Raw genomic sequence first — 22,852 nt, forward strand, 5'->3', positions numbered from 1 at the left:
AGAAATTGGATCGTTAGTGGCCACCTTAAGGAAGGCACACTCCTAAGGAAGGCACGCTCCTGAGGAAGGCACGCTCCTATCGAAGGAAGGCACGTTCCTATCTAAGGAAGGCTAAGGAAGGCACGCTCCTAAGGAAGGCACGCTCCTATCGAAGGAAGGCATGCTCCTATCTAAGGAAGGCACGCTCCTATCTAAGAAAGGCATGCTCCTATCGAAGGAAGGCATGCTCCTATCGAAGGAAGTCACGCTCCTGTCTAAGGAAGGCACACTCCTATCTAAGGAAGGCACGCTCCTGAGGAAGGCACGCTCCTATCTAAGGAAGGCACGCTCATAAGGAAGCCACGCTGCTATCTAAGGAAGGCACACTAAGGAAGGCATGCTCCTATCTAAGGAAGGCACGCTCCTGAGGAAGGCACGCTGCTATCTAAGGAAGACAATCTCCTAAGGAAGGCACGCTCCTATCTAAAGAAGGCACTCTCCTAAGGAAGGCAAGCTCTGCTATGTAAGGCATGCATTAGCGGCCACTCCTTCACATTAAGGTGTGCTGCTTAACAGTGCAGCTTAATGAATCAAGCCCAATATAAAATATTGGTCAGTCAAACGGTAGTACAGCACTTACTATTAGCCTTATAATTATGTGAAAATAAAAACACAAGTTACCAGAATGTAAACTTTAAAAAAGACAAGAATTATGTAGGCATTGCAACTTGCCCAAAATACTGGAAAACAGAATAAAAATCAAATATGATATGATATGGCAATGATGAGCAAGTTCTGTATATCTAACTGTTCAGTAATGAGAATCAACAATGGTCACCCATTTTCCAGCCAACACTATGCACCCACTAGATCGTTTATACCATAAAAAAAAATCAGGACAATATATCACAACTTAACAAAAAATAGGAATCTCTTTTGTTGATGACCTGCCCACACATAGCAGCACCACTTTGGTCTATTTCACCAAATGGTGATCAGTTTAAAGCATGGATAATACTAATAATAATAATGCAGGTGCATATCATACTTCATAGGTTAGTTAATTGTGTAATTAATCTATATTTCGTTATAACTTTTCCACAGACTTTTCTTTTGCATAAGCAAGTGTTATTATATATACCAGTTAAGAGCATCACTTTCAGTAATAAGACTATTTGAATACCAGAAGAAGGAATGATCAACAATATGCTAAGAATTCCAGGTTGATGCAAATGTTATGATAATCTGATGCAAATTTATGCAGTGTGAAAATGCAGCGTCTTTGCATTAGCACAAAATATGCACCAACTCACTGAGCATCCTTAATCAGAAGCAATAATTTGAACGCGACCAAGCCCTGATTGTTAATATTTTGAAAGATATTTAATAAAATTTACTCATATATCCTGGACCTTTTTTATGTACAAAAATAGAGCTAGCATGTACCGGTAGCCCTTTTTTGGCCTCATTTTCGTTTTGTAATTAACATTTTAATAGAGGGTAGGAGCACACTAGGCAGACTCGCATTTGTGGTTTCCATAGCACATAGTGAAAAACGCATATGTGATTCTGCCCAGTGTGTTCCTACCCAGATTCTATCAGCCCATGCCATTTCTTACTTAATTTATTATTTTCCTAGCTGCTTAAAATGCTAGCATTCTGCACTGAGGTGTACTTTCCAAGCTAGTGTGTTTACTTTTTTGTGCTCTGTGAATATTTTTCTTATTTTTTTCCCTCCCTTTTCGTTATTCTGTCGGTACAAAATTGAGATTGTTAATAAATATATTTATATTATCTGGTTGCTGCCTAATGCCATCACACATTTCTCAGCCCATGAAATAAATGTCAGTAGACAATGTAAAGTGACTTCATAATGCATTTGTGGAGGTCATATTGTTGATGTTGCCAAGCAACATGGCTGACGTTTCATTGTCCCCAGGCTGTTCAGCTGTCTCGTAGTTTCTATCATTCTAAATTCTACATATTTCTCTCAATAACATTTAAAGGAATAAAAAAATAAAGTAGTTGATTTTTTTTTACTAAAAGCCAGCAGTAATTTCAAATCTGGCTAATATTTTTACCAAAAGTCAAGTAGTGTTGCGCCTATATTGATATGCTGCAAGTACTGTAAAAGGGATCCCACTTCCTTAGATATTTCCTAGTACAATATTCAAATAACAGACTGCGCTAAAATGGTTAATAACCTTTAATGAGTGAGGTACTAATTTGATCAGGGATATTTCCCTTAAAAATCTAAAAAGTCCATAAAAACAAAATAAAATAGCATAAAATTAAAAATAAAAAGGACGTGCTGGTTCTTAATAGAGTGTGGATATGTTTCTTTGTATGAGCATCAATGTCCCACAGTATATGTCACAATGAATTACTGCCTTGTTTGGCCAAAAAGTATTTCACAAGCTGCTTGATTCATGTAAAAACTCACTGTGGAGTATAGAGTCTGATGCCTCCTATTAGGAGCTCTGATTGCAAATAATGAAGATGCATACAATTCTTATTGGATACTGCTCACCCGTCCAGGTCTGCTCAGCGGAGATCAAGTGCTGTGGTGGGGAGCCGCTCTAGCTCACCCGCCCTGGCCGGCGACAGGGTGAGAGAGACTGGACGAGTGGTAACGTCGGGCTGGTTAGCCCGGCTCCCTGGGATTCCGGAGGGGTGGAGGGCTGAGGCGCCTATACGGAGATGTAACTTCCGTACTTCCAGATAGTGCGTCAACCCTGCAAACTCAACCAAAGGAAAGCTGCAGGCCCGGATGGTGTGTCATCAATGTGTCTAAAAACCTGTGCAGTCCAGCTAGCTCCCATCCTTACCTCCATCTACAATAGGTCCCTAGCGGAAGGTGTGGTTCCCCCTTGCTTCAAAAGTTCTACAATTATCCCAGTCCTCAAGAAACCAGGAAACACTGAACTCAGCAACTTCAGACCCGTAGCACTCACTCCCATTATCATGAAGGTCCTCGAGCGTCTAGTTCTTGCTGTCCTGAAAAGCTCCACCGATGCCCTCCTTGATCCCCATCAATTTGCGTATAGGGCGAACAGGTCAGTTGAGGATGCCATCAATGTCAGCCTGGCGTACATCACAGAGCATCTCGACAGACCTGGTTCCTATGCCAGAATTCTGCTCTTGGACTTTAGCTCGGCCTTCAACACCATTCGCCCGGACTTTCTGCTCGACAACCTTGTGCAACTTGAGGTCGACCCATCCCTCCGCAGGTGGGTTGGGGACTTTCTCAAAAACAGAACACAGCAAGTCAAGCTCGGTAACTGCTCCTCCAGTGTGAGAACCACCAACATAGGGGCACCGCAGGGGTGTGTACTGTCCCCACTTCTGTTCTCCCTTTACACCAACAACTGCACCTCTACTGCTGACTCCGTTAAGATCATCAAATTCGCGGATGACACAACCATCATCGGTCTCATCAGCAGCAACAAAGAGCAGGCCTACCACAGTGAGATTGAGAGGATCTGTAACTGGTGCAAGGAAAACAATCTCGTCCTCAACGCATCCAAGACTGTCAAACTAATTGTAGACTTCAGAAAACTCCCCCCCCCCCGCCCTCCCACCAGTCCTCATTGAGGAGACTGAAGTCTCCAGGGCACCAAGTGTTCGGTTCCTGGACACCACCATCACCAGTGACCTAAGATAGGGGCAAAATTCCACCAGAATCCAGAAGAATGCCCAGCTGAGGCTATTTTTCCTGTGCCAGTTGAAGAAATTTGGCATCCCGCGTGTCCTGCTCACCAGTTTCTACTCCGCAACAGTTGAGTCCATCCTCTGCTCCTCCATCATTGTCTGGTACACGGGGGCAAACGCTAGAGACAAGTACAAACTTCAGAGAGTAATTAGCGCTGCGGAAAAGATCATTGGCACGACCCTGCCCCCTCTCGATCTCCTCCACGCTGCCAGAATGATGAAAAGAGCCAGCAGGATCTCCCAAGACCTCTCCCACCCGGGAAGCCACTTCTTTGAGCCCCTCCATTCGGGCCACCGCTTCAGAGTAGTCCGCTCCAGAACCGCGAGGCGTAGAAACACCTTTTTTCCCCAGGCAGTCCTACTCCTGAACACTCCCCCCAAACACTTCTCCCACCTGGTCCCCTCAAGCTTAGCCCATGTACAACGCAGTTCTCCAGTCGCCAACACTGACTCTAGCCCCCGCCTGTAACAATACACTCTGCACCAATGCTATGCTGAATTTTCCTGTAAATGCATGTATTTATGTATGTATGTATGACTTATGTCTTTTTCTCTGCCATTGCCATGTGTACCACAACCAATTCCGGAGGCGCCAAACAGCGCACTCGGCGAATAAAAGCGATTCTGATTCTGATAGTGGACACTATCTGGAAGTACGGAAGTTCCATCTCCGTATAGGCGCCTCAGCCCTTCACGCCTCCGGAATCCCAGGGAGCCGGGCTAACCAACCCGACGTTACCACTCGTCCAGTCTCTGTCACCCTGTAGCCGGCCGGGGCGGGTGAGATAGAGCGGCTCCCTACCACAGCACTTGATCTCCGTTGAGCATACTCCACAGTGAGTTTTTACATGAATCAAGCAGCTTGTGAAATACTTTTTGGCCAAACAAGGCAGTAATTCATTGTGACATATACTGTGGGACATTGATGCTCATACGAAGAAACATATCCACACTCTATTAAGAACCAGCACATCCTTTTTATTTTTAATTTTATGCTATTTTATTTTGTTTTTATGGACTTTTTAGATTTTTAAGGGAAATATCCCTGATCAAATTAGTACCTCACTCATTAAAGGTTATTAACCATTTTAGCGCAGTCTGTTGTCAGGAGCTCTTTGAATAGGCCTCAACAAAACGGAACATCACCCTGCCGACAAAAAATATGTGGGACCTGCAGACACATTTACTCCACTGACAGGGTAACGATACCAGGTTCACAACAGGAGTACAGAATACAAGGTAAATTTTCTTGTGGGTCCACCAATCTGGTATATCTGATCATGTGTGCTAAATGCCCCAATGTTATGTACGTGGGAGAAACTGGACAAACTCTGCGCAAACGTATGAATGGACACAGGCACACTATTAATGATACCAAATCTGGACTCCCAGTTGCTACACACTTTCGGTCCAACGGACACAGCATGGATGATCTTCGTGTCACTGCCCTGAAGGGCGGCTTCAAAACGTCAAATGACCGATTAATAGCAGAAACAAAATTTATAAATTGTTTCAAAGCTGTGCAGAAGGGTCTGAATAAGGACAACAACTTTCTATATTGGTATGAGATTGATGATATATGAACTGTCTCAGCCACCCTAGCTGAACTTGTGAACTAAGAATTTACGATACCTCTGGGTCAATCCTAATACCAGGTCTGTGAGCAATAAAGTAAACAAGGATCCTTATCTTACCCCATTTAGATGGTCTGTTTGTATTAAGGCATCTTAATGATGTATTTATGCTTGAAAAAAATATCTGTTTTTCCTTTTGATGTTGCATGTATATAAGCTGTCTGTACCACCAGCTTGCAAACTAACAGGATATAAACCTGACGAAGGCTGCAAGGCCGAAAGCTTGTTTATTCTTATTCATTTGTAGTTAGCCAATAAATGGTATCATCCTGATTTAAAACTTCTTGCTTTTACTGATGGCTAACACGGTACAATACCCTACTGCTACTACTTATTTGAATATAATATTTTTACCACATTTATACTATTTTAGTGGAGAAAACTTGGAAGACACTTTCAAGAATATTAATATGGCATAAAAAAGGTCAAAAACCAACAGCATCCAATCAAAAACACATACTTGATTTTCCAAAATTATAAAAAAAAAAAAAAAATTGTTGGCGCTACTGAAAACACTGACCCTCTGAAAACACTGCTTTCTTTTAAAGCATTTTGCATAAATCATTAGAGTACATTTCATGATTCTTAAAGAGTAACTGTTAGGCATGAAAAACAAAGTCAATTCTCTATTTCTATCTGTTGATCATATAAAAGGAATGCTAAAAGGCAATGCATAACTTTAAAATCAATCTTACTTTTTTATTGCAGAGATTAATCCTCATGTCCCCAGCTCCTTAGTACGCAGCCAGTAATCAGCTGAAAAAGAGAAGTTGCAGTGCAGGCTGGGGCAGGGGCAGGGGGGAGGAGTTTCTGCACAGACACAGCTAGTTCAGCCTGATTGGCTGCAGCCTGAGTCACTCTAACTCCTTTTCCTCTCATTGGCTGCCTCCCATGACTGTCCGTGTCTGCCCCCTCCCCACACTCCAGCCCGACAGGCATCTCCACCGATTCATGTGGGCAGTGGCCGCCACCACCTCCGCATCGCATCCATGGGGACCCCCCCGTCCCTGCTACCATTTCCTTAGGAATTCCCTGCCTGAGACATAACGCTCGCTATTGCTGTGGGGAGGAGGGGGGAGTAAGGGAGGAAATGATCTCACCATTGGCTTTAGCTGGAGGGAGTAAAGACGGCCCCTGCCAGCGAACAGAATTCTCTCCATTTACCTTTTTTTATTTTATAAAGTTCACTGAAATCAACACTTGGACCGTGCAATACACATGTTATGTAAGTAGAGCTAGTATTTATCTACTTATATATGTCGTTTTTTTATCTGGCATAGTATGGCTGACAGCTCCTCTTTAAGTCCCACTATTATCTTGATTAAAAAAAAAAAACACGTACCTCTTGCTATAAAAAAACTTTGCTTGCAAGTTTAGTACTCTTGATTCAATTTTGACTTAGGGAAATGCCAGATGATGAATGAACTTTGACATCAGTAATGACTGTAAGTAAAACAAAAAGAGCTTGTTGTTTTTAATGGGATACAGCATTAGCATAGATAAAAGCAAGATAGGAAGCACAAGTATGAAGAATAACCTCTAAGTACTGGTTCACACTATGACAGAGCTTCAACATATTCCTTCCTATAGCACATATACATGGTATAGTCCAGAGGAAGGTTACAGTGGTCCACTGCATCTTCTCTACTCCAGAGCAGATGCAAGTCAGTCTGAGAATTCAAGTTCAGAAATTGTACCTGCTCATCCCTACTCATTTACTATTTAAAGTTAAGTTATCGATTTAAATAAATATCATGTATATAATGAACTTTTAGGACCATTTAAAGTGATATTGCACTGAAGTTGATAGAAATCTTGAGCCACATGCAGAGTCCAGCCTTGTTTAGTGACTACATTTTTTATTTTCACTTTTATGAATGGACGTGGCTCATGATTCCAGTCATGTCCATTCATTCCCAGGCACTTCGGTTAGCTTAGGGAACACATGTCCCCCTTTACCAATCAATGGCATATAAATCCTGCCGTAAACAAGTGGCGGGCGAGTGTGCATGGGTGCTCGCAACCATCACTTAAAGAGAATCTGTGCTCTAATATTCTTACAATAAAAAGCATACCATTCTATTCCTTATTTTCTCCTGTGCCCCTCTGTGCTGTTTCTGCCACTCCCTGCTGCAATCCTGGTTTGTAATGAACAGTTTTAGGCAGTGTTTACAAACAAAAGACTGGCTTCTAACCACAGTATCATAGGCTGAGAACTAGCTTACTGTGTGACTCATGCAGAGCTTGGAGAGGGTGTGTATAGCTTCTGCCAATGACAAGCAGTGCTGCACATTCCACACATTCCAGCCTCAGCCCGACAGACACGACAGAGGAAAGGAGATAAGATTTATTACAGAGACAGTGCAAGTAGGAAAGGTTGCAGTAAGACAGGCCACATTAGAATAGGTATAGGAACTTATAGCATAGAAGAAATAAGGCTTAAAATTTTGTTACAGAGTCTCTTTAATGAAAGGATGTACCAGTACATCCCGATAGGATTAAGGGCGCTCAAACTGGAGGCATAAAAAAGTCCAGTTTGAGTTAAGTGGTTAAAAGGAATCTGCCATATGCTTCTTACTTCAGGTTCCCTTCAACAGAGAGTACTAAAAAGTACAGATTTCATACTTTAAAAATATTGCTATCTGAGCAATATATGGCTTTTTAAGACTTGCACAGCAGACAGCAATATGAAATGGAAATATTATTTTTAATAACATTAAATTACAACATGACTTGTGTACCACTAATACATGTCATGGCCATTTTGAAACCAGAATAGGAATATCACTTTAACACTTCAGTTAGCAAACACACTGAAATATCTTCTTCAAAATCTGCAGGCAGAAGAAGATACTGATCTAAAATTTATGAATATCCTTCTAGTAATTTTGGTTGACATGAAAGAAATAATTATTTTTCTTTTTTCTAAACGAGACTGCAGTTCCACTGGCCTGCTGAGAAATAGATTGGACTCTATACCCTCTGAACCATAAAAGAACTAACCCTCCCTGGTTTAATACCCAACTCTGGGCACAGTTCCAAATACACGTATGCAGTTTGATAGCAGAATGCCCAAATGTTACCTTTTGTGTGGAATACAACTCCTGCAGCAATGTATCCTGTTTTGATAATTTGTTCACATGACCAGAAGCAGCCCACCCAGATGTATTACTATAGGGTTCTGTGGGTGGTGCTTCTGTTTCTGCTTATTGCAACTTCATGCTTTCAGACTTCAAACATTACAGGCAGAGCTTTTTGGATCACAGCCTGCAGCTCTTAAAATGTATGCTACAAATGGAGCTCTGCCAACTGATAGCCTGCACAATACTAGGAACACATTTATTCTTGGAAATGGACTTTAAGTTTGCCTAAAGTGAACCGAGCATCATTTTTAACACCCAGGGCAGCTCTATAGCACATTAAAAATGCATTCTAAAAATGTGGTTTATTATTAAAAACACCTTTCATTTTACCTCATCTTTTTACATTTAAGGGTTAAAACAGGCATTTCTTCCGTCTGTGAAAGGACTGGGGACACAGAGCAACAGATGATGGAAGGCAGATAAGGAATCACCTCATTAGACTTAATTGACCACAAACAAACCCTGAGTCTTCCCCATTGTACTTCAAAAGGAAAACATTGGCCACACTTAAAGGGAACCAGAGGCCCCAGAAAAAGATTCTATACATACCTGGGGCTTCCTCCAGCCCCATACGCATGGTTTGCTCCCATGCCGCTGTCCTCCGCTTCCTGTATCCGGTGGTACCGGGTCCCGTAGTTTCGGCCAGTCGGCGGCAGCAAGCGGCCAATTGTCCGCATCACAGGGGCTCCCGGCATACCCTTACGCGTGCGGCTGCCTACTGCGCAGCCGCACGCGTAAGGGTATGGAGGGAGCCCCTGCTCATGCGGACAATTGGCCGCCGGAAGTGACGGGACCCGGTACCGGCGGATCCAGGAAGCGGAGGACGGCGGCGTGGGAGCGATCCATGCGTATGGGGCTGGAGGAAGCCCCAGATATTTATAGAATCTTTTTTCTGGGGCCTCTGGTTCCCTTTAAAGAATTTCACACCTAGCCTGGATAATTGCAGTGTAAAAGCAGCAGGGGTTTGAACGCCTGAAACATGGCAGCCCTTTCAGCTATTTGAACCCAAAATAGTCAAACAAAACTGCGTACTTGCAAACCATAGGTAAAATTAGCAAATGATTAGACACTGAGCTTCCAACTTATCATATTTATTTTCAGGGCATCTACATCAGTTTCAATAAAGTAAATCCCTGTTCTTTTACTGTTTTCCCTATGGGTTAAATTTAGTCTTAAAGGACATCCTAGGTAACATGTAACATGATGAGATAGACATGTGTATGTACAGTACCAAGCACACAAATAACTATGCTGTGTTCCTTTTTTCTTTCTCTGCCTGAAAGAGTTAAACATAAGTTATGCAAGTGACAGTTTCTGTTGGGGTCGGGAATGGGTCGAACTACAGTGTAACCCTCTCGAATAAGGAATTACAGCCATAAAACACTTTCCTGCAGTAAAAGGCCTCTGAGAGCAGTAAAGAGATAAAGATGGTCAATAGTTCATACATTTCAACTCTGGCGTACGTCAATGAATGTGTCATGGGAAGAGGCCATGAAACAGTAATAACTTAAAAAATAGATTTAAATGTAAAACATAACTGTGGGTTAAAGGAACTCTATCAAACCATGTGTTCTAAAATGACAATGTACAAATAATGTCTAAATAGCTGTGTAAACATTTTCCTATTCTTCATGTTAAATATCATAGGCAAAAGCTTTAGTTCATTGTGGGTAGATTTTAGCTATGTTTGGAATGTCTCATTTGCAGAGGTATGAATCTATAAGAATCTCTGCAACCTGACATGCTAAGAACAGTGTAATATTGAAGCAGATTACCTTACAGACTTTTGTTTTCATATATCAGGTTTCACACACACAATTACAGATGTTTATGTTGCACATAAGATACATTTATTTCCTCTGCTCTCTGTGAGAGAAGGCCCTGTCTGTCTCTGACTGAGCTCTCTGCACATATAGAGTTAATGATGCACTGTGAAGGGAATCCCCCCTTCCCTCATGGCTGAGTCTGCCCTCAAAATTTCAGCAGACTGCCATCAGAAAAGTGTGAAAGGGATTGATAACAGTAAACAGAGAGATAAGGATTCAGATGTATACACCAACACTTAGCAGCACTTCCCAAACATTTTCTGTCTCAATTGAAAAAAAACATTTCAATCAATAGTGTCCCTTTAAGTAAAAAAAAGTCATTTTCAGAATAAGGGGGATAGATACAATTGTTTATCTCACTAATTCATTTTCACCTTAGATGTCCTTTAAGAGTGCCTATAGTTTATTTACAGTTGTCAGGCTCTAAGGGCTGGTACTAGCGGTCAGATTCCCAACTGACTGAACAGGCAAACACTCCTAGCAGTATCCTGATCAGCAATTGATCAGACAAGAATGTTAAGTTAACACAGAGGTGCTGAGCTGTGCACCAGACTTATTTGAGTTTTATACTCCGTTTCTATTGCCTGATGAAGCAGGAGATGCCAGCGAAATGAGTTGCACTTGCACTTTCTGGAGTATATAAATACATTTTTGTTGTTTTGAATATACACAACACTCGTGTGTGTCTGCTTGGGGAAGGTAAGTCCACCTCTGTCTCCTCTCATTTTAAACATTTTAGAATATTTTATCCTTTTGGCGCCTCTGTCTGCTTATACAGTTCCTGAGTCCACCCTTGGTGGAGGTGTGTTGCCCCTTATTTCCTATCTACAGAGAGCGACTTCTTAATCCTGAACGGGGACAGGTCTAATCTCCTCACCTGCTGATATAGTGGTTACCTGGACGGTAACCCATGTTTGTTAGTATAAATAGATACGTACTTGTCATATCCACATACCAATACATACTACACTATATTGGGCTGTCGGTGTCTCTATTCTGTGCAAGTTAACACATGTACAATGGCTCTTTCATTCTCATAGGCTCATATGCAATTCACATTTTATCCTTAGTTTTCTCAAAGTTGATATTTTCACACTTTGGTAATGAAATTCCTTTTCAACCCCTAGCAAGCAAGAAAATACACAAAATAGTTTTGATAGTACTTTGTCTGCTACTTTTGGTACTTTTTCAATTGTAAAATGCTGAAAAGTTATTTTAAAGAGGAGATGAAAAATAATCACCTAGGAGGAAACTTTGGAGAAAAGGTGAATTGCATATTGAGCTTTGTTTTGTTCCTAGCAAAATGTGGCATGTCTTCTGCTCCTGTCACTTTATATCAATCGGTCAATTGCACCTGCAGGACTGTTTAGGGCTGGATTTACTATAAGGCACTGTAGGCACGTGCCTACAGGCGCCTGATGATGGAAAGGTGGCTTACTCATAGAGTGCCTCTCTCCATCCTACCCTATGCAGAGTGTAAATGAGGGGTTTACTCATCCAGGTCCCTGCATTCCACTGACAGGATCTCCCTTCAGTCAGGCGCACCTCTAGCTTCTTAATGCTGAGGCTCCTCCCAAAGACGGGTAGCTCTGTATGCAAGCGCAGAACGGAACCACCCATCTTCAGAAGCACCCCTGGGCACATGTGCTAGCTACCTTATACTTGGGGGTACCTCTAGGCACATAATATTGAGGGTTCTTCTGTCTACCTAATACTAAGGGGCACCTATAGTTACATATGATGGGTAAGGGAGAAAAAAAAACACTGTTTTTTGATAATTTCCTGTCAGTCAGTATAATAATTAACTTCCAATCACCTGTTAATCTTATCCTTTTGATTGGATAGTTTTCAATTGGAAGAAAATATTAGATGGTATGTACCAGCCCTAATTATCGACTGACCACACCTTTAGATTTGGATTTGTATGCCTGAATAAATAGTTGGAACACATATCTGACTATTTTGAATAAGTTGTCCAAGCATGCAACGCCTGTGGAGTGTGGTGATCTGTGACATCACCTCCCACAGGAAAGGACCGTAAACGCTATCCTATTTCAATCAATATATGTGAAAGACATAGTGCTGCATCCACTATAACTTCCCTGCAGACTCGTACCTCTGTGAGTAGCTATAGATTTCCCTATTCACCACAAGGCAGAGCAGGATCATCCACCAGCAAAGACAGGTGCTTGGGGCCTAGTGGGTGTCAGGGTGGGGCCACCTTCTTTGACCTTTCTTCACTTCAGCTCACCAAAAGGACTACAAGGGGCACCAAATATACTACCTTGCCTAGGGCACAATTACATCTGAATCATCTCTGCCACGAGGCACATATTCCACACAAACTTCCTGAGCCTTTCTGCCAAACTTAAATACAAGCATCTAAGAGCTAGAGGATGAAACACATGAAAATGAAAAGGACAGTGAACTGTGATAGGATCCTCTGCCCTTGGGTCCCATAGAAAACACTGCTGTAGTTAATAAGCCCATGATAATAACTTGAGTTAAGATCCAATATAAAGACCTCTTTAACTCTCACCAAGTTATTTCTTTACCAGTTGCAGTTTGAATCTGTGATCCATTGTTACAAAACATGCAATTCTACCAAATTAGGACTTTGACACTATCAACTGTTTTTTTTATGGTGTCACCAGTTTTTAAAATATAATATGTACCGTAGGTAAATTGTGCATTGTGCGTTTGTACTCTTTGCAATAAATATGTTTAAAATATCTGGTTACTTGTTCTTCCAGTTCCATTTCCTGTTGCGACAACAATACAATTTCATAGGAGAGACAGCTGCCCAAACTCGCCCTCCTATCCCGTCATCGCCAGCAGGAGATAGCCAATAAGGAGCTGGGAGGGGGCAACAGCCAGTCTTTCCCTGTGTGCACAGATCACATGACTCAAACCACTTTTTCACTCCTCTAAGAGTTTAACTGTTTGTGGCCTGTGCTATAGCCTTACAATACTGTAGAGTCATATTCCCCTGTTCTTGCTTACTATATTTTAAAAATGCATCCTTCTCAAACCCGCCCCAGAGTCTTTATAATAGGGTTAAATATACTGTAAGATCAGTGAGAATTGGTTTCTTTGTGCAGGCAGGGCAGGTAATGAGAGGTAAACACAACTATCATAAACACATTGGCAAGGGTGTGGGAAGGTTCTTAATATAAAATTAATTTTAGTAAAAAGTTATATTTTTTCTACATACATAATTTGTTTGGCTAACACGGTACAGAAACTTTTTTGCTACTAATATAAAATGAACAAAGAGAAACCGTTTCTTTAGCACATGGAGTTGATGAGTCTTATCTGTTCTATGCTTGAGTAGAAACTCCCTCTCTGCTGGCAACAAGGAGCAAGAGGAACAAACTGGAAACCAACCATCAGATATTTTAAATATATCTTCTCATGTTACCCATTATTTGTTTGTACTATGTACATCGCTACGGAAGATGTTGGTGCTATATAAATGAAAAATAATAATAGTGGTAAAGTGCAAGTTGGTAATTAATTCACATTGTCTATAATAAGTGTTAACATTTCAAGTGGAACTGTAGATTCGCTAAAAACATAGAGTTTACCTTAGCTGGGGCTTCTGCCAGCCCTCTGCAGCCGCCCTGTCCCACGCCGGTCCTCAACGATCCTCCGTTTTCCCACCATGGTGCAGTTTTGTTATCGCTGACTTGTGAGTTGACTGCAAATGTGCGGCCCTGCCCACGCATATCCTTCTTTGCATTTCCGTCTGCAATAGCGTCCTGCACACGCTATTGTGGACAGGAACATGAAGAAGGATACGCGTGGCCAGGGCCATGCAAGCATAGTTGCCGTTGACTTACAAGTCAGCAGTAACAAAACTGCACCGCGGTGGAAGAACAGAGGATCGTTGAGGACCGGCGCGGGACAGGGCGGCTGCAGGGGACTGGCAGAAACCCCATGTAAGTGAAACGCTTCCACTTTAAGGTTAAGCTTGAGCTTTGAATAGTGTATGCCAATGTGGAGCATCTCAAAATGTACGGAGCTGGGAAAAAAGGGCGCATGCCGCTAGTGGACAAAAAGGGCGCCGCCATTCACTCCCATAATAAATAGCGTTTAATGGGCGCCGAGTAGGAAAAAAGGGCGCCGGAGCTAAATAAAGTTTATAAACGGCGCCAGGAGCTAAATAAAGTTTACAAACGGCGCCCGGCGATGTTTAATGATTTATAACTGAACTTGTGGTGATTTACGTTTATAAAATGCACCCGTGCCGAATAACGTTTATGAAAATACTAAACATATTTATCTTATTTAAATAATTAAAACATTATTTAAAGTTTTATCCCTTACTGTTTGTAAAACATTATTATTCACAAAATAAAGCGATCAGTACGTAACGTAAATTGCAAAATATTTTTTGAATCCACAATTAGTAAAACATTATTATCCACATAATAAAGGGGGGTCTTAGGTTTAGGCACCAACAGGGGGGTCTTAGGTTTAGGCACCAATAGGGGGGTCTAGGGGTTAGGGGTAGGTACAGGGAGGGGTACTTAGGCAACAACAGGGGGGGTCTTAGGTTTAGGCACCAACAGGGGGGTCTTAGGTTTAGGCACCAACAGGGGGGTCTTAGGTTTAGGCATTAACAGGGGGGTCTTAGGTTTAGGCACCAACAGGGGGGTCTTAGGTTTAGGCACCAAGAGGGGGGTCTAGGGGTTAGGGGTAGGTACAGGGAGGGTTACTTAGGCACCAACAGGGGGGGGTCTTAGGTTTAGGCACCAACAGGGGGGTCTTAGGTTTAGGCACCAACAGGGGGGTCTTAGGTTTAGGCACCAACAGGGGGTTCTTAGGTTTAGGCACCAACAGGGGGGTCTTAGGTTTAGGCACCAACAGGGGGGTCTTAGGTTTAGGCACCAACAGGGGGGTCTTAGGTTTAGGCACCAACAGGGGGGTCTTAGGTTTAGGCACCAACAGGGGGGTCTTAGGTTTAGGCACCAACAGGGGGGTCTTAGGTTTAGGCACCAATAGGGGGGTCTTAGGTTTAGGCACCAACAGGGGGGTCTTAGGTTTAGGCACCAATAGGGGGGTCTTAGGTTTAGGCACCAACAGGGGAGTCTAAGGGTTAGGGATAGGTACAGGTAGGGTTCTGTGTAAGAGTAGGCTTAGGTATAGTTTTAGTAAAATTTTAGTAATAATTACTAATGTATTACAACACTTATTACGAACGTAGTTATATTTATATCATCTTTATAAACAATATTTTCAGATTTTATTATAAGAACAAACCATAAATGACGGTTATTCACAATAATATACAATTATAACAATTAAACATATATTATTGGTTTTTTTATAAACGTAATTATAAGTTTAACTTTTGAAACAGGGAAGATTAACGTTTTCACAATTTCCGAGTTCATAAACATTATTTAATGATTTATAATTTTGTTAAACATTATTTGTAAACGAAATATAGCACACTATATTTATAAACCCTATTAATGATTAATTATTATTTAGAGTTTACACCCCGCGCCCTTTTTGTCCAGGCGCCCTTTTTGTACGTACGCAAATGTACAGTATGCATAGAAATGGACAGTTGTGTTTATGTAAGTTTGGGGCTGTTAAGGGAGGTGTTTCTAAAGGTGCAATAAAAAATAAACTTCAAATGGTAAGAAATGCATACTCTAAGAGCAAGTACAAACATGAGAGTTACAATCAGGTATGTATATACTACAGTACACTTACCATCATTATACTTCTTTACAGTTACCATTGTTGCCAATGTCATTATGTTATGTAGCTAGCTACTAGAGGAACCTTGTTGATAGAGGGACCTTATAACAAATGATGGATTTCTTTATCACAATATTATTGTATTCTTTTTAACTATAGAAAGGAAATATACTACGTTTGAATACTCCAAAACACCATTGTTAAGGTGACAACACAGCTCAGCAAGCCATGGAATACTATCATATAAACCATTCATTTGGGGCATACATCCTTTCATTGACTTTCCGTTCAAGGTTACAGTAAACTAAAGCTTACAACATATATAGTAAGAGATAAGCCAGCGACAAAAACATTTTTTTTACATAACTCTGACCGTAGCAGCACAAAGAATACACAGGAAGACGGCTTGTCTTCTGCAGCTACACTCACAAAGCCTGACTTTCCCAAGGACTCAAGTTCAGAAGCCTTCGCTGTAAATATCCCTCAAGGACAGACTTTGTATATTTCTGTTACTCTGTGAAAGCTGAGTTCTAGACATGTAAACACTTGTCTTTATTGCTAATCTTCACTTGTACTAGAAAGGTACTCTTATATCTGCACACACTCACCCCATCACTTTGAGGGTCCATTCACACTTCCGCTGTTGCATCCCATTGCGTCGCACCCCAATGTAGAAGCAATGGCAGTCTTATGGGGCTATCACATTAATCGCAGTGCGGTGCAGAGAGTACTAACAGAGTATTGCACTACATGCAGTGCGTTAACAGTATGATGGGAGCATTTACGGGGAAGTGGCGCATACATTCATTGTACAGTATGCCTCACTGAGTGGCCACACCGCACTGTGAATGTGCGATAAGATGAGATTTCGGCGACATTGCAGTGTGAATGAAGTATAATCTCAGCTAGATGATTAGGCATTGTGATCCTTGTGATTGAAGAAGAAGGGTGATGACTAGGGTGGTCAATTGGATGAAGATAATTCCAAATTGATACTGGATTATTCAAATTATGTATGCAAATTTATGCAGCTTGAAAATAGGCTGATCAAATCTTGTGTCAGGATTCAATTGCTTCTTTTCCAAGATGCTTTAATTTACATACAGAATTTGCATAATGATGCATCAACTCTAAATTATTTGCATATTATATAATCATTTAACATCCTAGTTCAAATTCCTAGAATTGGTGAGGAATGATCACACCAAGAGTTTAATACCTTTGAATAGTCCAATGAATCGCAGGCTAATGTCTGGGAAATTAAAAGGTCTATCTTGCACGGGTGAATGTCTGTTCATTTATTCATTATTAGGAGAACATCTAACAGTAGAGGCTGAGCACAACAGTACTGCAAGGAGAAAGCCACTACTACCCAAAAATAACAAATCAGATTGTTACACAGGTAAACTGGATGTGTCGGAAGGCTACAGGTTCAACAATCTCTGCACAGATGAGACAGAAACAGAGAATTTAGAAATTGACAAAAATAGAAGTTTGTGACTTGAATGAAAAGTATATGATCCTGTCACCAGCGGGCTCCCTGTCACCGCGGACTCCCCCAGAACATGGAATCTAAGTGGCTGAGGGTCTTACCAGTGTATCCTACAAAAGGATGATGCTCCACTGCCCTAGTGTTGACTCATTTTGCTCTTAACTCCCTGAATTTTTCAAAGCTGAGGACTGTTGGGAGAGCAGTTTCTGGCAAAATCGTTGCCTAGGAATAGCCAAGGTAAGGGCAGGCAGTAGACAATCTTGGTGGAGTTGCAAGCTGCAATTGGAGCTAGAAGCTATCATATTTAATATTCAGGACAAGGACAACTCAGTCACCAAAGAAGGTCGAGGAGATATAATGGCTCTAGCTCTAGAGAGGCAAGAACTGTTCCAGCTGCAGAGATGATTGAAACATCCTGCTGTAAGCACTGCCCATAAATAATCTAACTTAGAGTGCACGGCCTTCATCTTCGCATGCAGTTGCAACAAATTTTGGGGCCTGCATTAGTCTGCTCTTGAACAAGGCATAAAAGGACACAGACTTGCAGAGGGACTTTTGCAGCTATCTAGTGGCATATATGAAAGAGGAGCTTTGTGATTATATGGAGGCACAGGTTAAAGGGGACCCTTGTGGCTATTTGGTGACACACATGCAAGTGAAGCCTCACAACAATTTGGTGGCACACGACACGAGCAGAGGAACTCATACATCTGAAAAGTCCCAACTGAACAACATAAAAAAGGGTTATAGCTAGCAAAAATGTTAGCACTGCACTCCAACATAAGAACCTTATCCCAATTGTAACACATAGTGGTGACAATATTATGGTATAAGCTTTCTGTTTTATGCTGGTCAAGGATAGCTTATGCGCCTTGAAGGAATTAGAAGTTCTAGTTATAGTTGCACTAGCAAATTTTGCACCAAAAATATGTCTGACTATCAATCCATTAATATCAGCAGAAATGGGGTCATGTAAACGACTCTATACAGACTAGCTGATTTACCAAACAATTGTTTAAGTAGTCAAAGTCTTTGCCCTAAGGCTACTTGCACACCAAGACGTTGCGTTAGGTGCTACGTTAAGGTCGCATAACGTGCACCTAACGCAAGGCTTGGTGCTCTTCGATGTGGACGTCAGAGTGAGCCGCGTTGTGCAGCTCACTCTGGCGTCCGTGATGCCGTGATGCGTACTCTTGGACGCATGCGGCATCACGTGGTCCCGCCGGCCAATCGCCGCACAGAGCGGCTGCACCAGGAAGTAAACACTGCATGTCACAACGTGCAGTGAATATTAATTAGCCATGTGCCTGGCCGCTCTCCGCTCCTCCCCAACATGACTGCGCATGTGCAAACAGTCTAACGCGGCTTAAGCCGCTGTAACGCCGTAGCATGCTGCACTTTCAGCAGAACGTGCAGCATTACATGTAACTCAACGTGGGCTGTGTGAACAGCCCACTTGTGTTACATTGCTGTGCGTTGGGGGAGCGTTACAGGCTGAACTAACGTGCGCCTGTAACGTCTTAGTGTGTAAGCAGCCTTAATCTTCTAGAAATGTTGTGGATGGATGTGTTTGAAGTGTGTATTTCATGAGGGGAGGGCCACCAGAACCCCTTAGTTGAAGTGATGATGAACATTAAAGGACAACTGCAATGAGAGGCTGCCATATTTATTTAATTTTAAGCAATACCAGTTGCCTAGCTCTCCTGCTGATCCTCTGCCTCTAATACATTTAGCCATAGACTGAACAAGCATATGCAGATTAGGTGTTTCTGACATTATTGTCAGATCTGACAAGTTTAGCTGCGTGCTTGTTTCTAGCGTTATTCAGATACTACCGCAGCCAAATAGATGAGCAGTGCTGCCAGGCAACTGTTATTGTTTAAAAGAAAATAGTAATGGCAGCTTCATTATCCCTCTCACCTCACTTGTTCTTTAAGTGGAAATATATAAATGTGTGGTTATTGCAGACTAAGGCTGGCACACCAGTAGCTGAAAACAATGGTTCAAGTAGACATACTTTTGCAAATCACAAATGCTTTACATTGCATCATTTTAATACATTAATAATTGTACCCTTTTTGGACCTACCGCATTTATTTGAGTTCTCTTCTAGTTTTAGATTTTGTGTGAGAAAACCAATCATGTTTTAGTGCTATTTGTGCAAAAATATAGAAAATTCAAAATCCTTGACTAAAGTACTGAACTGCACACTAACTGTAGCATTATCTGTCTGCCTCCTGTTAAGCTTTAATTCAAGCAACATTTAGACGTACGACCTTATTATTGTATTGTATTAATGATAAGGCACAGAGTTTAACATTAAAGCGGACCCAAACCAAACATTTTTTTAATTGAAAATATTTAGTTGCACTACTCTGACACATACAAAGATAAATAAACACTCCTTTAAGCCTATGAGCATTTCAGTGCATGCTTTTCACCCTTCTCTTTTCATAACTAGGGTAATATAGGTGGCAGCCATTGTCATCAGCTACCCTCCCTCACAGGGGCATCGTCTATGTGAAATCTCACACAAGCTGAGATCATCTCTCCTGTGACATCATCAGTAGCAGCCTGTGCTTTGTTTTTGGTTTTTATCACCTCCACCAGTTTGCCGGAAAAATCCTGGCAATATGAAAGGAAGGGAGGGGTTCCTCCAATAAATGTAAAATATTTTATATTTCTCATCATGCAGCTGAAAAAAGGTTGCTATTTATCATTATAATTTAGAAAATAGATTTTATTTCTGAGATCTTCTATTTTTAATTTGGGTCCACTTTAAGATACACTCAATCTAACAGTAAGATAGAAAGCCAATAACAACTATCCATATATTGCTACCACTGCAAAAATGGGAGCATTATGGAGCAAAATAAAAGAGTTGAGCTTGTTGTAATATGTGTAAAGGCAATGTGAGGCTGTAGTGACAGCAACTCACCCAGCGCACCTCCACATGTCAGGGTAGCTCTTCACTCCCAAAAGACTTGCAGAGCAGAGGCTCAGAGGTGCAGCTTGACACTGCTGCTGTCACTTTATGTGACTTTATCACCTGGAGGAATCTAAAGGGAATTGTGCTTGGCCATCAAAACCTAATAAAACTCCAAAAGGCAAACTTTATGGAAACAGCAGAAGCAAATGTGTCTTAAAACGCAGAAATACTTATGCCACACTATTTGCCTACTGTGCTATAGTAATGGCAGCAGCAGTAACAGCTGCAAAAGTAGAGAAAAGGATTAACTATTTTAGTTAGCTCAGATGATTTCATGTACGCTATAGAAAACCATGTGTAGAGGAGGATGTACCATAGAGAACTGATAGGCAAGTGCCTAAGATGGGAGATTTATGAAATGAGAATAATGAAATGAAAAACAAGTACAGTTTTCACATTTCTTAATGTTCTTGGTGAACTTTAACCACTTCAGGGCCACAGGCTTCACCCCCCTAAAGACCAGGCCATTTTTCACAAAAATGGCCACTGCAGCTTTAAGGCCTCGCTGCAGGGCGGCTCAACTCAGGACACAAGTGAATTCCCCCCCATTTTCTCCCCACCAACAGACCTTTCTGTTGGTGGGGTCAGATCACCCCCCAGATGTTTGTTTATTTTTATATAAATATTTATGTCTTTATTTTTTATTAAACTTTGCTGTTTTTTTTATTATTTTAATTCCCCTCCCTCCCTCCCCCTGTCTGCCTATCACAGTGATCGGCTTCAGCCTATCACTGCCGATCGCTCCTATGTCCCCCAGGGGTACAGCCGTGTCGCATGGCTGTCCCCAGTACAGAGCTGCTGTAGATCGCAGCACTGTACTAACTAAATAGACTGTGGTTTCGCCGTCTAACAGTCTCCGAGCGGCGATCGCCAGCCCCAGGACTTGATGCCAGTTGGCGTTAGGCGGTCCTGAGGCTGCCGCCGCGGTCACACCCATGCGCCTGATTCCAATGCTTTCCTCTAGCTCAACAGCTTAACTTCCTTCAAAGAGAAGCCCTAATGCAGGCATGTCCAAAGTCCAGCCCAGTGGCCAAATGTGGCCCACCGAGCCATTTTTGATGGCCCCAAAGCTCTCTACAGTTGTTAATTCCATGTGGCCTGCAGGCCATAGCTGCGGTGCCGCATGCAGAGGCCACCCGCCATGTATTGCCAATCCGCCTCCCCCTTTGCTCGCCTGTAGGTTATCAGCCACCCCTGTAGCAGTAGCAGCCACTGATTAGCAGCTGCCACTATGCTAATTGCACACTGTATAAGGGTTATTTCCTGTAAAAATGTTTTATTTGGCAAAATGTCACAGACATATAGCATACCTAACAGCAATCAGCAAAAATGTGGCCTAGTTCAGCCCCCTAGCACTCTCAAGAATGGCAATATGGCTCTTGGCCTAAAAAAGTTTGGATACCCTAATGCCTTGCCTCTTAACTTACCAGTGATTTAGTTATCAAATCTGGACCCCTAAACAATGTAAATCAATACTACTAATAAACTGTCTTTAGCCAAAAATGAACAATAACAAAAAACGGGCTGATGGGGAAATTGAAATGCAATGTCAAATGCTGCAATCTGTACAGAGACAGGATAGCACTTCTGCCAAACATTAATTACATGAGGCATTTATTGGTCCTTTCACACGCTTTAGTAAATCATTCCCCCAGCGCTGAATATGATCTCCAAAACAGTCATCCAATATAAATTCAAATTATAGCATTTTGTTGATAGATTCCCCTTTAGAAAAGTGTATGCCGTGTTGCTTTTTCTCATAACCTTTTTTTATACGTGGTACTATTCAAATGACTATAATGGAATTAATAATAGATATCACAATGGGGATTAGCTTTATTTATGGCATAAGCCAATTGTGGTTTCTTTGTGGGTTTTTTTTTCACTAGACTGTTGAAAGGAATGTCAGCTCATCATTGTGCACTTCTGTTTGGCGTGGTTTCATTTTGTGGCATTTGGTGTCTATTATTAATCTCCTTGAAAATCGGTTACAAACCAATTAGATCCAGATCACAGAAGAGCGTCACTAGCGACGCTCACTGTAAAGTCTGGTTCCTGGGAGCAGCTCGCGGTAACACGAAGCTTACTATAGTGTTTATTATAAAACAGCAAGCAATGAAGCCAGAGAGGCCTTGAATAAAAAGGGGGATGGTCTTTGTGATAAGCAGGAGGAATGGAGGATATGGGTGGGGGTTATTCTATGCAGCCGAGATACAAAATGAATCCAGTCTAATCATTTTAGCAGCAGCTCAATCACAAATCTGCTCTGTGGACTGCTCTAAACAATATGTGCCCCATGGAATCAGATAGCAAGCAAAGGAAAAGTCAGGCCCATATGTCAGCAAACTGAACTCTGCGCCGTG

General features: G+C 41.8%; 1 long non-coding RNA gene across 3 annotated transcripts in view; it reads right to left on the reverse strand.

The window, feature by feature from the left end:
- Positions 1 to 22,852, reverse strand: part of LOC137561214 (uncharacterized) — a 105,513-nt gene that overhangs the window by 51,683 nt on the left and 30,978 nt on the right. The window contains exon 5 of one of the 3 annotated variants that reach the window (XR_011029932.1): positions 6,667 to 6,767. The exons of the other annotated variants lie outside the window; for them this stretch is intronic. This is a non-coding gene — a long non-coding RNA (uncharacterized lncRNA). The remainder of the gene's footprint in view (positions 1 to 6,666; positions 6,768 to 22,852) is intronic. 3 annotated transcript variants of the gene reach the window in all.

The sequence above is a fragment of the Hyperolius riggenbachi genome, chromosome 3 (assembly GCF_040937935.1).
Source record: "Hyperolius riggenbachi isolate aHypRig1 chromosome 3, aHypRig1.pri, whole genome shotgun sequence".
NCBI classification, from domain to species: Eukaryota; Metazoa; Chordata; class Amphibia; order Anura; family Hyperoliidae; genus Hyperolius; species Hyperolius riggenbachi.